Source organism: Gossypium arboreum, chromosome 6, assembly GCF_025698485.1.
Source record: "Gossypium arboreum isolate Shixiya-1 chromosome 6, ASM2569848v2, whole genome shotgun sequence".
NCBI lineage: Eukaryota > Viridiplantae > Streptophyta > Magnoliopsida > Malvales > Malvaceae > Gossypium > Gossypium arboreum.
The window spans coordinates 64,315,850-64,333,869 of NC_069075.1; the positions used below are offsets into that span (position 1 = coordinate 64,315,850).

An 18,020-nucleotide genomic window follows, 5' to 3' on the forward strand; every position below is an offset into this window, starting at 1 on the left:
GAGAAATAAGGCGAAGCTTAAGATACACAGAGAACGAGCAAGAGGATGATATTCAAACCCCAACTGAGGAGATGACTGACAACCAAGAAAATCCTCTACCTCCTACAATTGCTGTTAATCAAAATCCTGCTCCGCACACTATGTATGATTATGCTAAACCTAATTTAACAGGAACTTAGTCAAGTACAGTTAGACCTGCTATTGCTGCAAATAATTTTGAACTGAAACCTCACACAATTCAATGATACAACAGTTTGTTCAGTTTGATGGTTTGCAAGACGAGGATCTCAACGCTCACTTGGAAAATTTCCTAGATTTTTACAATACGTTTAAAATCAATGGCGTTTCTGATGATGCCATACATCTTTAGTTGTTTCCCTTTTTGTTAAGGAATAAGGATAAACAATGGTTGAACTCGTTACCATGAGGGTCAATCACTACTTCGGAACAAATGACTGAAAAATTTTTATTAAAATATTTTCCACCGGCTAAAACAGCCAAACTACGTAATGATATCTCTTCTTTTGTGCAGATGAATTTGGAAACACTCTACGATGCATGGGAGAGATACAACGACCTATTGAGAAGATGCCCTTATCATGGGTTACCACTTTGGCTACAGGTTCAAACATTCCATAATAGCCTGAATCCTTCGACTCGTCAGATGATTGATGCAGCCCCTGGAGGAACTGTCAATAATAAGACACCTGAGACGGCTTACGAATTTATTGAGAAGATGTCACTGAATAACTATCAGTGGAAAGTCATGAGGACAAAGCCAACGAAAATAGTCGACATTTATAACATCAATTCGGTCATCATGCTCTCTAATCAGGTAGAACTCTTGAATTAGAAAATTGATGGTTTTCTTAGTTCTTCACAGGTTCACCCAGTAATGCAGTACGAAGCAAATGGAGGTGGCTCGAGCAATTCAGAATACCCACCTTATGGCCATAACATGGAGAACAAGTAGTTAAATTATATGGGTAATAATCCTCGATCTCAAAACAATCCTTATAGCAATACTTACAATGCAGGTTGGAGGAATCACCCAAATTTCTCGTGGGGTGGTCAAGGAAATCAAAAGCCACAGCATCCTCCAGGCTTCCAACAACCATCTTACCAGCAAGAAATGAAGCAAAACCTTGAGGAGATGCTAACCAAATTCATCTCGGAATCAGAAACTCATTTTTAGAATACTGAGACAGCACTCAAAAATCAACAAGCATCGATCAAAGGGCTTGAAACTCAGATTGGTCAGCTTACCAAATTGATTTCTAAACGATCACAAGGTAGCTTACCAAGCAATACAAAATCTAACCCAAGGGAGCAACTCAACGCCATTACTAGTTAAGATGAGGAAGGGTTAGTCACACCTGAACCAGAACCAAGGCAAGAAACTGAGATAAGCGAAGGTAAAGGTGAGGTAGACTACAATGAGCAGAAACCAGTAAGTACAAAATACAAACTTCGTGTACCATACCCTAATGCGACAAGGAAAGCCGTTTAGATGAACAATTTATTAAATTCCTTAAACTCTTGAAAAAATACATATTAACTTACCGTTTATTGAAGCTCTATCGCAGATGCCAAACGCAATGAAATTTTTAAAGGAGCTTTTAGTAAATAAGCGAAAGTTGGACGAGGCTTCACATGTGAAGCTAAACGTAGTTTCCTCAGCTATTCTACAGAATAAACTACCCAACAAATTGAAAGATCCAAGGAGTTTTACGATTCCTTGCTTAATTGGTAGTTTAGATGTTAATAATGCATCAGCTGATTTAGGGGCTAGTATTAATGTCATACCTTAAAAAATGTTTAAACAACTAGGTCTTGGGAAACCCAAACAGACTAGGATGAGCATTCAATTAGCAGATAAAACTATAATATTTCCTAGGGGTATTATTGAAGATGTGCTAGTTAAAATCGATAAATTTATATTTCCCGTTGACTTCGTTGTTCTAGATATAGAGGAGGATAGCAACACCCCTTTGATTTTAGGAAGGCCTTTTTTAGCAACTGCTAGAACGATTATTGACGTTGGCACAGGTGAGCTCACACTTCGTGTGGGAGACGAAACAATCACCCTTCAAGCTCGCAATTCCGGCAACACATCGAAAATTAAAGGTGATTGTCTAAACCATTCTACTACAACTGACAATATGGTGCAACCTACTTTGCGGGAAATGAGTTTAAAGGAAGTACATGAGCCATTTTCAAGCAATAGTAGAGGACCTATTCGTGAAGAATGAAGGTTAGAAATCGAGGAGCTAGATGAATGGCGGACGCATAAACTGAGAACACATGATAAACCAAAACTACGCCAGAACAAGCTCAATACCTTTCCAAATCAACTTAAGGTTGGAGAAAAAGTTTTATTAGATGTCGCAGATCCTCACATTATCACTTCCAAACTGAATGAAGAAATTCCTCTTACGGTACTTAGCATTTTCCCATTCGGTACAGTCAAGGTATATCATCCTAAGTTCGACACTTTTAAGGTAAACAATACCCGCCTAAAACCTTATTTTGATGAAATTCACAACAGGAATGAGGAGTATAAACTCCTCGAAACACCATGACCATTCAATAGAAAGGTAAGTCGAGCTTAGACTATAAATAAACGCTTCTCGGAAGGCAACTCGAGCACTAACAATATTACTTTCTTTAAATTTTAGTTTTTAAAATCTAGCGTACTAACCAAATCATTGAACACAAGATTTTCAGAACCACACAGCCAGGTACACGGGCGTTCCGTAGGCCATTCACATACCACAGGATGAACCACGGCCGTGCGATATGGCCGTGTGAAAATAGGGAAAAAATTTCTTCCCCAACACGGGATGCGATAAGTAGCCACGGCCGTGTGATATGGCCTTGGGTGAAACTGCCAAAATAACACGGGCGTGTGTTTTGAAACCGTGGGTAAACCTGTCAATTTAACACGGGCGTGTGCCTGCATACACGGGCGTGAGAGAAGTGAACGAAAATCGACACGGCCGTGCAACATGACCGTGTACACCAATACGCCTAATTTCAAAAATTACGAAATGCACGAGCTGAGCTTAGAGCACGCGGGCATGCCCCACGGCCTAAAAACAAAGAAAGTGGGCCAACGTACGAAATCAGTACGGCCTGGACTTCCTCACACGGGTAGACCACACGGCCATGTCAATTTGGCAAAATCGAAGCACGACTCACACGGGTGGACCACACGCCCGTGCCTATTTAACAAACTTGACCACGACCTTAAGTAACCGCACACGGACATGTCACACGGGCGTGTCCCTATCGAGCCCAAGTTGAGTCCAATTCGGAAAAGGCCAATTTTGAGGGTTCTTAGGCATTCCAAAGCCTATAAATACACCATAAAGGAGGAGGAAAAAGGGAGGCACAGAGGAGGAAGTAGGGAACATCTCAAGGAAAGCCAATTGATCCATCTCAGAAGCCAAATTCATCATCAAGATTGAAGATCTCCCCTCAATTTCCTTTCAGGAGTTTTGGGTTTTTCTTTATGTTTTGTATTCATTATTCTTCTGAGATGTTTACCTTTTTAGTTATGAACTAAAACCCCTAAATATCTAAGGGGAATGAAACCTAAGACAGATCTTGTTATTATTATTTGAATTGTATGATAAATATTTGACGTGTTCTTAATTATGTGTTCTTAATTCTTGTTTTGATATTCCAGGATATTGACTCAAGTTAAGCTATTATTCAGAGGAGGAACAGACCCTGTCTAAGAGTACATTTGTCATAATTAAGCGGAGTTGGTTGCACGCCTAGAGATAGGGGTGACAAGATTTTGCTGGATTAGGGTGAAACCTAATAAGGGGATCCATAGATCGAGTTAATGCAACCCTAGGAAGTTAATTACAAAGAGATTTCAATTATTCAACCTAGGGTTAGACGTTGTTAGTCTCGAGAGGGATAATAATGTAACTTAGGGATTTCTACAGATCAAGTCAAATAAATAAATCATCCGATTCAGAGTTAAATAACAAGTGAAGTTTGGGTGGATTTTTCCTTAGGTATTGTCTTAATTCAATCATTTTTCCAAAAGTAATTCCCCAATTTATTTTCTACGATTTCTTAGTTTAGTTAATTAGCTAGTTAAAACAAACCCCATTATTCTTAGGCTAGATAATAAAAGGACAGTCATTACTAGTACTTTTAGTTCCTTTGGGTTCGACAATCTGGTCTTGCTAAAACTATACTACTGTTCGATAGGTACACTTGCCTTCATCTTCATAATAGTTAGTTTCAAGAACGGTTCATTATAAATATTTAAAACCTGTCACGAATATCATGCATCATTGGTGTCTAGTATGAATATACCCGTTAAGTCTACAGAATTTGTGATAAAAGTGTCAAACCCTCTAAGCAAGCATGTGATAGTTGATAAAGTATGTAAGAAGTGCCCTTTAATAATTAGAGGCCATTGTTTTTCGGCTAATCTTATGCTTTTTTCATTTGATGAATTTGATATAATACTTGGTATGGATTGGTTGACCATGCATGATGTAGTAGTAAACCGTGGAAGGAAAATCATTGAATAAAGTGGTGATATGCTTTGGGTTGAATCAGATGAATCAGATAGCTTGCCTGAAGTGATTTCTTCTATGACTGCTCAGAGATGTATGAGAAAGGTTTATGAAGCTTATCTTTCCTTTGTGTTGAATACAAAGGAGTTTGAGTTGAAAATTGAGTCAGTGCTGGTAGTATGCGAATATCCAAATATGTTTCCAGAAAAGTTGCCCGGATTGCCTCCAATTAGGGAAGTCGAGTTTGGTATTGAATTAGTTTCGAGTACTACACCTATTTCGACTACTCCATATAGGATGGCTCCAATGGAGTTAATGGAGTTAAAAGTCCAGTTACAAGAGTTAACGGATAAAGGTTTCGCTAGACCTAGTTATTCTCTGTGGGGCACACCAGTGCTATTTGTGAAAAAGAAAGATGGTTTAATGAGATTGTGCATTGACTATCGATAGCTCAATAAGGCAACCATAAATAACAAGTATCCTTTACCTAAAATACATGACTTGCTTGACCAATTGAAGGGAGCTACAGTATTTTCAAAGATAGACTTGAGGTTCGATTACTACCAATTGAGAGTTAAAGATTCAAACATACCGAAGACTGCATTTCGGACGAGGTATGGTCACTATGAATTTTTGGTTATGCCTTTTGGTTTAACGAATGCTCCTGCGGTATTTATGGATTTTGATGAACCTTATTTTCCGACCATACTTAGATAAATTTGTGGTTGTTTTTATTGACGATATACTGATTTATTCTCGTGATGAGACCGAGCATGTCGAACACTTAAGAACGATTTTACAAACCTTGAGAGACAAGCAGTTGTATGCTAAGTTTAGTAAAAGTGAGTTTTGGCTTCGATAAGTCAGATTCTTGAGGCACATCGGGTGATGGCATTCGAGTAGATCCGAGTAAGATTTCAACTATTGTTGAATGAAAACCGCTGAGGAATGTGTCAGAGGTTAAAAGCTTCCTAGCCTTAGCTGGTTATTACAGACAGTTTGTTAAAGGATTTTCCATGATTGCTACACCGATGACGAGATTGTGACAAAAGGATGTCAAGTTCGAATGGACAGAAAAATTTCAATAGAGTTTTGAGAAACTAAAGGCATTGTTGACTGAGGCTCTAATTTTAGAACAACCTGAACTAGGAAAAGAATTTGTGGTTTATAGTGATGCATCCTTGAATGGATTGGGTTGTGTACTTATGTAAGAAGGCAAGGTGATAGCTTATGCCTCGAGGCAGCTGAAACTGCATGAGAAGAATTATCCGATGCACGATTTGGAATTGGCTGCCATTATGTTTGCGTTGAAGATTTGGAGACATCATTTGTATGGTGAGAAATGTTGTATGTATACTGATCATAAAAGTCTAAAGTACTTAATGAATCAAAATGATTTGAACCTACGACAACGGAGATGGCTAGAGTTGATAAAGATTATGAGCTAGTGATTGATTATCACCCAAGGAAGGAGAACATGGTTGCCAATGCCTTGAGTAGGAAATCCTTGTTTGCATTGAGGGATATGAACACTCAGTTAGCCTTATCAGATGATGGTTTGATTCTAGCTGAGTTAAGAGCTAGACCAATGTTTCTCCAAGAGATTTATGAAGCTTAGCAAAGTGACAGTGATTTGCAAGCCAAAAGAATCCAATGTGAATCGGGTATGGAATTAGATTTTCGGATTAGTTCTGATGGTTGCTTGATGTTTCGAGATAGGATTTGTATTCCTAAGAATACTGAGCTGATTTAGAAGATTTTGCATGAAGCCCATAGTGGTCATTTGTCTATGCATCTAGATAGTACAAAAATGTACAATGACTAGAAGAAATTGTATTGGTGGCCGAGTATGAAAAGAGATATTTCCGAGTTCATTTCGATATGCCTAATTTGTCAACAAATGAAAGTTGAACACCAAGTACCTTCAGGCTTACTTCAGCCTGTGATGGTACCTGAGTGGAAATGGGACCGTATTACTATAGATTTCGTGACGGGTTTGCCTTTGACACCGAGAAAGAAAGATGTTGTATGGGTTGTTGTAGATCGATTGAAAAAATTGTCTCATTTTATCCCGGTATGCACTAACTATTCACTTGATAAGTTAACCGCGATGTATACTTCGCGATTTTGGAAGAAGTTGCAGGAGGCTTTAGGTACAAAGTTGAATTTTAGTACCGTTTTCCATCCGCAGACTGACGGTCAGTCTGAGCGAGTAATTCAAATTCTTGAAGATATGTCGCAGTGTTGTGTCCTTAAATTCCAAGGTAATTGGGAAAAGTATTTACCGTTGGTAGAATTTGCCTACAACAACAGTATTCAGTTGAGTTTGAAAATGGCACCTTATGAAGCATTGTATGGGCGTAAGTGCCGAACGCCTTTGTATTGGACCGAGCTCAGAGAGAAACAAATTCACAGAGTTGATTTAGTCAGAGAAACCGAAGAAAAAGTAAAGGTAATACGTGATTATTTAAAAGCCACTTCGGATAGACAGAAATTGTATGCGGATTTAAAACGGAAAGAGATTGAGTTTTAGATCAGTGATAAGGTATTTTTAAAAGTGTCTCCATGGAAAAAGGTTTTGGGATTTGGTAGAAAAGGCAAATTAAGTCCACGATTTTTGGACCGTATAAGATCACCGAGAGAGTAGGGCCAGTTGCCTATTGGTTAGCCATACCATCTAAATTGGAAAAGATTTATGATGTGTTCCATGTGTTTATGTTGCATCGATACTGATCTAATCCTTCGCATGTGATTTCACCGTATATGACTTATGGCAAAGAGCTGGTTAAGATTTTAGCCTGGGAAGTAAAACAATTGAGAAACAAAAGTATTGCCCTTGTGAAAGTTTTATGGCAAAGACATGGGGTTGAAGAGGCTATATGGGAGACCAAGGAAAACATGAGAAACCAATACCCAAACCTTTTCACGGTAAGATTTTCGAGGATGAAAATCCCTAAGAGAGGAGAATTGTAACATCCCGAATTAGGGGCTAGTCGAAACAGTAGTGTTGAGACCATAAATCCGAAGTAAAAATAATTATTTTATGATTATTAGGAGGTCTATAATATGATTGCATGCTTGTGTGAAAATTTCATGAGGAAATTTCATTGATAAAGTGTCCAATTTGACATTTAGGACTAAATTGCAAAAGTTGCAAAATGTGAGTTCTAGAAGCCTTAAGCATGAAATTGCCATAGATTATTAATTAGAAGTCCTTAAATAGCAATTTATCCAATTTCTATAATTATGGACAAAAATGGGCATGAATAGGAAAATTTTGAAAGAAAAGCCTTAAGGGCATTTTTGTCATTTGGTTAATAAAAGAATAAAATGGGAAATTAAAGCCAAAATTTGTCCATATTCTCCAACCCTTGGCCAAAATTCTCAAGCTATCCATAGCTAGGGTTTTGTCATCTTTCAAGCTTGATTGTAAGTACATCCTAGCCCCGTTTTTAATGCTCTTTACATTTTTGAAGTCCTCGTAACCTGATTTACCTATTTCTACCATTATTTTAAAGTAGGGTTCATGTTTGAAATTCGACCCATGTATGACATGCATGTGTTTTGATGTTTAATGGAGGAATATGAATGTTTGATGTGTGATAAACATCTTTTACCAAGTGATTTCTAGTGAAAATGGCTAAAAATGACTTATTTGTAAAGTTTGTAAAATGGGTAGTAAGATGTATGATTTAATGAGAAATGTGGGATTGTATGAGTATGTTATAAGTTCGGCTAGGCTTGGATAACAAAGAAACTGAACACATTTCATTTTACGAGCCTAGGGACGAATTTGCAAATATGTGAAAGTTTAGGGCAAAATCATTGTAACACCCCACACTCGTATCTATTATCAGGATAGGGTTCGAGGTATTACCGGAACTCTACATTTAAAACATAATGAATCGACTCACCAAGTTTAGCTCAGATCTGAAACTTTTAGGCATTCACATCTTGTCCCCTAAATGGGCCTTCAATGCCCTAAATATACATAGAGATAGTTCGGGATAGGACCAGGAACATTTAATAACTTTAGAAAATTTCCTTATTTACAAGTGTAACACGCCCGTGTATGAGGGGCCGTGTGGTCACCCACGCCCCTGTGGCCTAGGGCACATCCATGCCTTTAACCCGTGGGCAACACTGACTTTTAGGCACGGCCAAGACACACGCCCGTGGGCTCACCCCGTGTCCAAAACTTGAGCATTCTGTTAAATTAACACGGCCTAGACACACGCCCGTGTGTCCTACCCATGTGCTAATTTGACTTAAAGTTTTAGGTGCAGGGGACACACTGCCATAACACACACCCATAAGGATGGGCCGTGTGTCACACATGGCCTAGACACACGCTCGTGTGTCTAACCATGTGGACCTTAATAGGCTATTTTCCAAGCCTTTAGTCACCCCTTTCTACTTCTTTTTTTTAATAGATACCAAATTCAAAGTAAAACATGATTATACACTTGTAAATGATCTTGATGAAGTTAGTTGTATGGAAACCTTATATCATTGGTTTCAGACAAAAAAGTTATTTCCCATGTAGTATTTATGGGTTCTTATGATATTGTAGTACATTCAAAATTTGGCTCGTTTTTGAACTTATTGCCAATTGTAGCAACCCATCATATAAGAACAAAATATGCATATAAAGGCAGGTCATAGCTTACTTCCAAATATGCCAATTTCCATGGCCTTATACAAAAAGATGAATACATCTTTACATGCCTCCATTTCGCAATTCAAATGACACATATGACAAAATCTCAAAGCCCTATACATGCCATTAACAAAATATAAGTGTCTTTATACCAAAGCTTGACTAGTTGATAGTGTGTTGCTTCTCCAACCGTCTTCCAATCCTTATGAGTCCTCGAGCTCTGTAAAACAGGGAAAAGAGAGGGGGTAAGCATTTTCATGCTTAGTAAGCTCAAATAACCGGAAAGTAAACTTACTGAGTAATTAGCATAAATCCACACTTAAATCATGAAATCATCAATTATGAAGTGATTTCCTATCACATGCACTCAATCAATGAGTTAGTCACATAACAAAGCATCATGTAATTTATGTAGATGAGCTCATCATTCATCATCTTATTGACATACATCATATTAATCCTATTGAGTTTCTAGGAAATCTCGATGGAATACCCATTATCCGTCAATTCTTACGAATGATCATTTCACATATGCACTCCCGCGAACCTTACATCTCATGGCAGGATTACCAGTTCAGGCTAAATCCCCCATATTATAAACTCATAAAGTGATGTCGGGATTACCAGTCCAGGCTAAATCCCTTATAGCGACAAACACCCTTAATGAGCTCGGATCTGAATTACCAGTCTAGGCTAAATTCAGACCCTAATAGGATTACCCGTTCGGGCTAAATCCTCAATGCACATATATTCTTCGGAAGGCTCGATCATTCAAGGAACACCCGTTAGGCTAGATCTTTTCCATACTCGAGATCACGGATTACCCGCCTGGGCTAAATCCTTACTGCAACACATGCAGGATCTCTTTACACATCAATGAGGGTTTATCCATCGAATTCCCTTTGTCAACCTCATCCGAGACATTTTTCACATGTTACCATCAAATATGCATTTCCATGATATTTCATGCTAATAATAAATGCAATCATCATGCATTCATAAATCATTCAATTATGCATATTAGGAGTTTACTTTAAGTTATCCGAACTTACCTGGTATTCTTTTCAGAGCTGCATTTCGGTTATTCCGAAACCTTGGTTTACCACGATCGACCTCCGAAATTTGTTTCTCGGGGTCTATAACAACAAAATTAATTCATTAATACCCCAAATTATACATCACAAGTTTAATATCTACCCCGGTCTAAATGACCGTTTTGCCCCTAACCTTTCACATTTTTACGATTTAGTCCCTAGGCTCGTATAATGAAATACATGCACATTTTATCTTACCCAAGCCTAGCCGAACACTCATACTTCTTTTGGTAGCCCAAAATTTCCATATTTTTCTCATTTCTATCACATATTTATATCTTTTGCAAAATGGTCCCTATAAGGGTTTCTCATGAAAACCAACTTGGAAAAGATGTTTAACACACATTTATCTTTCATACTCCTCCATAATCCATCAAAATACAAATAATTCATGCATGGATAAATTTTTGAACATGAACCCTAGCTTGAAATATGGCTAGAAATGGAGAGAGCAAGCTATCGGGATTTCAAAAATACAAAAACATTAAAAACGAGGCTTGGGAGCACTTACTATTGAGCTTGGAAAGCTTGAAACCCTGGCTATGGAGAACCCCAAATTTTCGGCTGGATGAAGGAGAAAATGGCTGATTTTGGCTTGATTTTTTCCCATTTTAATTCATTAAAATGACAAATGACCAAAATACCCTTATGCCATTTCTTTAAAATTTCATCCATGCAAGCCTATTTTTGTCCAAAAATTTAGAATTTGGGCAAATTACTCTCCAAGACCTTCTAATTCATAATCTAAAGCAATTTCATACAAATTGCTTCTAGAATCCAAGTTTTGCAATTTATTCAATTTACTCCCTTATTTCCAATTGGACACCTTATACTTAGAATTTCTTCATAAAACTTTAACACATGCATATACTCATATTCTAGGCCTCATAATAATCATAAAATGAATATTTCAATGTCAGATTTGTAGTCCCAAAACCACTATTCCGATTAGGCCCTATTTCGGGATGTTACAATCATAATTTTGCCTAAATATAGTTTTTTGACTGATTTGAATAATGTGATGATTAAATGAGCTGAATTTGCTATTATAGATCAAGAAAAAAGGAGTCCAAACCTAGACTGGGGAAAGAACAAGATTTTGGACTAAATCAAATTAATTAACCATATTTTGTACTAAGGTAAGTTCATGTGTAAATAATGCAACGATATATCATGTTTGAATGTTTTATTTATGTATGAATCTCTATGTTTAATTATTATGACGAGTGTATGAATGACTTTATTTTCTATGAGCATGACATTATGAACGAGTTCGACAAATATGCGTTATCGAGAAAATCCCTTTGAACCTTAGGAATAATTTAGGATACAATGTGACATGTCACTAGGAACTATGTGATTATGTGTAACACCCTAAACTCGGCCTAGACGCTATGGTCGAAATCTGACGTGTCACATTTAAATGTTCTTCGAAAACCATCTTCTCATTGAAAACCCTTCTTACTATTTAAAACCTCTGGCCATTTTAAAACTTGTGAACCTCAGTTTCCGTTGGTTTATTAAAAGTCATTCTCATGTAAAATATTATCACCTTTAAAACTTTTTTTGCAGAAATATGATATTTTGAAAAACAAGTATTGTTTTGGAAAAGAAAACTGTGTTCTACTCCAGCAGTTATAAAACAATATATAAAATTCCAAATTTAGAACCAGAAATTAAAAGAGGCCTTGTTACAACCTAGATCAAATATAAGTACTTGTAAATAGATAACTTAAAAGAAAATCGGAAACAATAGCAGTTGTATGGCCACCTCCGAGTCCCTCGCAGCACCGATCCTCCTCATGTTGGGGATTACCTGCAGAGTTAATAAACGGGGTGAGTTTATGAAAACTCAGTGTGTAATGCCCTAGTTAAACTAAAACAATTAGTAAACAAACAGAATTCAGAATCAGTCTGGGTTGGAGCCTATTACAGTAACAGAACAATGTGCGTGGGCCAAAGCCCAGTACAATTTCACTTGGGTCTCAGCCCTCATCAGAATCAATTGGGCCTAGCCCATTAACAGAATCAGTATCAGATTTATATATGCAGACAGATTCTAGCCCAATCCAACCAACACACGACCCATACCAACCAACACACCATGTGGGGATAAAATCGACCCGCCCAGCCAACACACCAAGCTTAGCACAGGTTGCGACTATAAGTCAACAGGACGGCTCAACGCTGTAGACAGGACGACTAAAGGCCGTAGACAGGACAGCTCAACATCGTAGGCAGGACAACTAAAGGCCGTAAATAATGCAACAACGCTGCTAGTTAATAGAACGGCTATAAGCCATAAGTATCATAGAAAGGCCGAAAGCCTTATATAAGACGGCTACGGGCCGTACACTTCCTCCGTCCATAATAACCCAACCCCATGCAATATGTCATATCATAAATATTACGTGCATGCAAAGTCATACTCAGCACAATCATATATGTAAATCATAGGCACATCGGTCATATGAAACATAAGGGCATAATCGTCATTCTACCATCAGGGGTATTACGGTCATTTAACACTAAAGGGTATTTTGGTGATTTCAAAAACCGGGGTCTTAATGACCCAACAGAAGGTCCACTGTCGCCTCGAGCGACTTAAGTGACCTAAATAGACATAACGGTACAAATGGGCCTAAGGCCCATTACTCTGCCCAAGTGGGCCCACACCCTCGTGTGGCCTATTTAACCCAAATTTAGATATGGCTATGTGACCTGCATAACCCAATCCAATAATTATCACAAATTACAGATTTAATCCGTGTGGGGCTCAGGAGCCTATTGGGCCCACACGGCCTATCTAGGCCCAACGTGGCCCAAAACTACCTAAGTCGTGTGCGCGACATGACAAGTCTATCTATACCCCACTTAACAGTGAAGTTTACACACACGGCCCATGGGCCCATTGGGCCCATATAGCCTGTTGCAGCCCAGGCCCATGAGATCGCTCACCACGTTTCATGGGCTCGATTTACCCCACGAGCGATCGCATGCTCGTGAGGCCCCAAATATGGAAGTTTTGACTTTTCGGCTTTTGCCGACTTCCAACAAAAAAGGACATGAATACACACCTGTTAACAAGAATGCGTCAAACCCCATGTAACTCTCTAACTTGGGTCACACGACCAACACACATGCCCATGTGGCTAGCCCGTGTGCCCTAAAAATGGCCATACACGCCCGTGTGCTAGGCCGTGCCAATCCTATAGGGTATACTAACTTATGCCACACGGCCAAGTCCCACGCCCGTGTGTGAGGCAGTGTGGAGCATACTGACTTGACTTCAATTTCAACACCAGGGTACACACGGCTGTGCAACATGACCGTGTGTCACACACGGCTGAGATACAAGCCGGTGTCTCTGCTCGTGTGGACAAAAATAAGCTATTTACCAAGCCATTTTGCACCCGTTTTGCACATACTTATACAAGTTCAAATAGTTCCATTTCAAGACACAAATAAGCAGCCAAATATCATCAACCAATATTCAATTCATACCATTTCATTATCAACCATTTCAATACTCAATTCAATGCCATTTACCAATTTAAATACATATTAACTCAACTTGCTTCTCTAGACATAACTCACATATGTATATCATGTACCATAATCCAACTAATTCATAATCCAAAACCAATCTACAACAAACATATCTTAACCAAATAAATACCCCATATCATAATAACCATTTGAGTATCATAATTCAACCTAAACCATATCATATGGAAACATGTATAACAAAGTACATAACATTTCAATCTAAATAACATAAATTTGCATTTAAAGCATCATTCAATGAGTTTAACATAAAATGGAACCACATAGTAATTCATAAGTTCTCAACTTCTTTTAATTCATTATTCGAATAGTTTTTCGTACATACCTGTACCGATACGTATCTATTTCTCATCAATTCACCTATCAAATAACTCTGAGTTTATAAATGCTTACAATACGAGTACATCGATTTTTCGATGCCATAGTCCAACTATGGTCTTACACATACATTGCCATGGACCTACCGTGGTCTTACATTCACATGCCATAACCCGGTTATGGTCTTATTTTTTAATTTGCCATAGCCCAGCTATGGTCTTATTCAGCAACTCGTCTACTTAAACCATACATTTAATTTAAGATCTTCAAATTTAACTAATAGAATAATTACAATCTCAATTTTATCCATCGATTAAGTAAATACACATTAAAGTTCAATTATACGAACTTACCTCGTATACGGAAATGACGAACGGACCGACTATTCAATTACTTTACTTTTTCTCCGATCTAATTCTGAATTCCTCTTTTCTTGATCTATAAGTAATCAAAATCAGCTTATTTGTTCGTCTATTTATTCAATTCAATCCAAAATATGCATTTGAGCTATTTTACACAATAGCCCTTAAAAATTCATATTTTTACAATTTAGTCCTTATTGCACAAAAATCACAAATTCATGAAATTCAAGATTACCCATGCTAGACGAATTACCATTATACCCCTAGTAGCTAGAAGTGTGCATGGACCGGGCCACCCGACCCGGCCCGAAGGCCCACCCAAAATGTGGGAGGGTTTGGGAAAAAATATAGGCCCGAAAAATGGGCTTGGGCAAAAAAATAAGGCCCGTTTAAAAAACGAACCTGGCATCGGGTAAGGCATTTTTGGCCCGGGCCCAGCCCGAATTCACTACATGACAAAAAATCTTTTTTTTAATATAATTTTCTTATTGTTTTCTTCTTATTTTGCTACTATTTTACTATTATGTTGCCACTATTTTGTTGTTATTGTTTGGATATTGTATAAAACTTCTTTTATTGTTAATTTTTTATTGTTTTAAAGACATTTGTTAATTTTGTTATTATTTTAGAAACATTTTCTTGTTAAGTTGCATCTATTTTAGTGTTATTTAAGTATACATATTTTTAAAATTTATTTTCAATTGTTGAGAAATATTTATTTGATATTTTTAGTATTTTTGATGGTTTATATATATTTTAAAATTATATAAAATTAATATAAAAATTAATATGGGCGGTAGAATTAGGGCTCGGGTTTTAACATTTTTATTTGGGTAGGGCTTGGGCAAAATTTTAAGCCTATTTTTCGGACCAGGCCGAGCCCGGGCCTAGCAAACGGGCCTAAATTTTTAGTTGGGCTCAACTCGAACTCGACCCTGCCTGGCCCATGCACACCTCTACTAGCAGCCCATATTTTCCATTCATTTCACATTTCTACCACAGAATTTATACATTTCTCAATAAAATCCCTATTTTGCATTTTCACTAAAAATCACTTAATAAAACTTGTATAATTCATAACAAATATTCCTAATCTATCATCAAACCTCAAAACACACATGTATTCATCAATGAAATTATTCAAAATCTTTAACAATTTTGCAATATAATTCCTGGGCTAGATAGACCTAGTTGCAACGATTTCAAAAACGTAAAAATCATTAAAAACAGAACAAAAAGGGACTTACAATTGAGTACAAAAGTGACCGAAAGATTCAAGCTATTTGAATAGCTTCCTCCACCCTAATATTTAGCTATGAGAAGATAAATACATCAAATGGCCTTTTATTTTATTATTTAGCTTAAGTTATTTTGTAAATAACTATTTTAACCTTCATTAATATTCACTAAAATGACTTAATATAAGTCCATAAATGTCCACTCATATTAAAAATGGGCTATTTAAAACATAAGGACCTCCACTATTTAATTTCATAGTTATTTAATACCTTTAACTATTAGAACATCACTTTTTCACTTTAGCGATTTATTTTTTTATCAAATTAAGCATTCAAACGATAAAATTACTGAACGAAACTTTCACACAATCTTTCAATCATGTTGTAAACATTAAAATAATAAAATAAATATTTTGACCTTGAATTTGTGGTTCTGAAACCACGATTCTGATTTGACCAAAAACGAGTTGTTACAACTCTCTCCTCTTAGGGATTTTCGTCCCCGAAAATCTTACCAGTGAATAGGTTTGGGTATTGTTTTCTCATAGCTTCCTCGGGCTCCCACATAGCCTCTTCAAGACTATGACGTTTCCACAAAACCTTCACTAAGGCTATTCGTTTATTTCTCAACTCTTTATCTCTCAAGCCAAAATTCTGATCGGTTCTTCGTTGTATGACATATCAGGTTGAATCTCAATTTCTGACGGGGAAATTACATGTGATGGATCTAATCTATATCGACACAACATCGATACATGAATCATGTTGTGGATCTTTTCTAATTCAGTTGGTAAAGCTAACCGGTAAGCCACTGGCCCTATTTTTTCGATGATCTCGTATGACCAGATGAAACGCGGACTCAACTTGCCTTTGCGACCAAAACTAAGTATTTTCTTCCATGGAGACACTTTCAAAAATACTTTATCACCAATCTGGAATTCTATGTCTTTTAGTTTCAAATCCGCGTACGACTTTTGACGATCTGAAGCTACTTTCAAATAGTCGCGAATTACTTTTACTTTCTCTTCGGTTTCTCTAACCGAATTAATCCCATGAATTTTTTTTTCACTAAGCTCGGTCCAGTATAATGGAGTTCAGCATTTGCGACCATAAAAAGCTTCATATGGTGCCATTTTTATGCTCGATTAAAAACTGTTATTATACACAAATTCAACTATCGACAAATATTTCTCCCAATTGCCTTCAAACTTTAAAACACAACATCTGAGCATGTCTTCGAGGATCTGCATTACTTGTTCAGCCTGTCCGTCAGTTTACGGATGAAAAGCTGTACTAAAATTCAACTTCATACCCAGAGCTTCTTGAAGTTTCTTCCAAAACCGCGATGTAAACCTCGGATCTCAATTTGAAATAATCGAAACTGACACACCGTGCAATCTCACAACCTCAGATATGTACAATTCAGCCAATTTATCAAGTGAATAGTCTGTACGTACTGAAATGAAATATGCTGATTTCATCAGTAAATCAATGATAACCCAAATTGCATCTTTCTTCATCAAAGACAGGGGTAATCCCGACACGAAATCCATCATCATTCTATCCCATTTCCACTCTGGTATCATCATTGGCTGAAGTAGTCCCGACGATACTTGATGTTCAACTTTAACTTGTTGACAAACTAAACATCTCGATACAAACTTTGAAATGTCTCGTTTCATACCCGACCACCAATATACTTGTTTCAAATCATTGTACATTTTGGTACTCCCCGGGTGAACAGATAAACATCCATTATATGCTTCATGCAGAATTTTCTAAATAAGCTCAAGATTTCTCGGTACACAGATTCTATTTGGGACATTAAACAATCATCGGCTCCGATTTGGTACTGTAAATCACTAGTCGACTCACTTTGCACTCTTTTAGCTTGCAATTCACTATCACATTTCTGAGCTTCACAAATTTGCTGAAAAAATAACGGTCTCGCTTTCAACTCAGCTACAATCTAACCATCATCAGAAAAAGCTAACTGTGTATTTATCACACACAAGGCAAAGAATGATTTTCTGCTCAGAGCGTCAACAACTACATTCACTTTCCTGGGATGATAATCAATTACTAGCTCATAGTCTTTCAGTAATTCAAGCCATCTTTGTTGTCCCAAATTCAAGCTTTTCTGAGTCATTAAATATTTTAAGCTCTTGTGATCTATATAAATGTCGCATTTCTCACTAAACAAGTGATGTCACCAAATTTTTAATGCAAACACAATC

At 37.2% G+C, this 18,020-nt stretch overlaps 1 non-coding gene across 1 annotated transcript; it reads right to left on the reverse strand.

Annotated features, from left to right (window-relative positions):
* Positions 1 to 499: 499 nt before the first annotated feature.
* On the reverse strand, positions 500 to 606 carry LOC128294809 (small nucleolar RNA R71). Its single transcript, XR_008285116.1, has one exon. It is a non-coding gene; the product is annotated as a small nucleolar RNA R71 (small nucleolar RNA).
* Between the last annotated feature and the right edge of the window lie 17,414 nt (positions 607 to 18,020).